This window comes from Mus caroli, chromosome 4, assembly GCF_900094665.2.
Source record: "Mus caroli chromosome 4, CAROLI_EIJ_v1.1, whole genome shotgun sequence".
Taxonomy (NCBI): Eukaryota; Metazoa; Chordata; class Mammalia; order Rodentia; family Muridae; genus Mus; species Mus caroli.
The window spans coordinates 84,284,506-84,285,594 of record NC_034573.1 but is presented as its reverse complement, the minus strand read 5'-3'; positions in this window follow the sequence as shown (position 1 = coordinate 84,285,594).

Below are 1,089 nucleotides of genomic sequence, written 5' to 3'. Positions count from 1 at the left end.
TCCACATCCTCGCCAGCATCTGCTGTCACCTGAATTTTTGATCTTAGCCATTCTGACTGGTGTGAGGTGGAATCTCAGGGTTGTTTTGATTTGCATTTCTCTGATGATTAAGGATGCTGAGCATTTTTTCAGGTGCTTCTCTGCCATTCTATATTCCTATTTTAGCTCTTTAGCTCTTTGTTTAGCTCTGAGTCCCGTTTATAATGGGGTTATTTGATTTTCTGGAGTCCACCTTCTTGAGTTCTTTATATATATTGGATATTAGTCCCCTATCTGATTTAGGAGAGGTAAACATCCTTTCCCAATCTGTTGGTGGCCTTTTTGTCTTATTGACAGTGTATTTTGCCTTGCAGAAGATTTGCAGTTTCATGAGGTCCCATTTGTCAATTCTCGATCTTACAGCACAAGCCATTGCTGTTCTATTCAGGAATTTTTCCCCTGTGCCCATATCTTTGAGGCTTTTCCCCATTTTCTCCTCTACAAGTTTTAGTGTCTCTGGTTTTATGTGGAGTTCCTTGATCCACTTAGACTTAACCTTTGTACAAGAAGATAAGAATGGATTTATTTACATTCTTCCATATGATAACTGCCCGTTGAGCGTGCACCATTTGCTTAAAATGCTGTCTTTTGTCCACTGGATGGTTTTAGCTCTCTTGTCAAAGATTAAGTAGCAATAGCTGTGTGGATTCATTTCTGGGTCTTCAATTCTATTCCATTGGTCTACTTGTCTGTCACTGTACCAGTACCACACAGTTTTTATCAAAATTGCTCTGTAGTACAGCTTTAGGTCAGGCATGGTGATTCCACCAGAGGTTCTTTTATCCTTGAGAAAAGTTTTTGTTATCCTAGGTTTTTTGTTATTCCAGATGAATTTGCAGATTGCTCTTTCTACTTCATTGGAGAATTGAGTTGGAATTTTGATAGGGATTGCATTGAATCTGTAGAATGCTTTTGGCAAGATAGCCATTTTTACAATGTTGATCCTGCCAATCCATGAGCATGGGAGATCTTTCCATATTCTGAGATCTTCTTTAATTTCTTTCTTCAGAGGCTTGAAGTTCTTATCATACAGATGTTTCACTTCCTTAG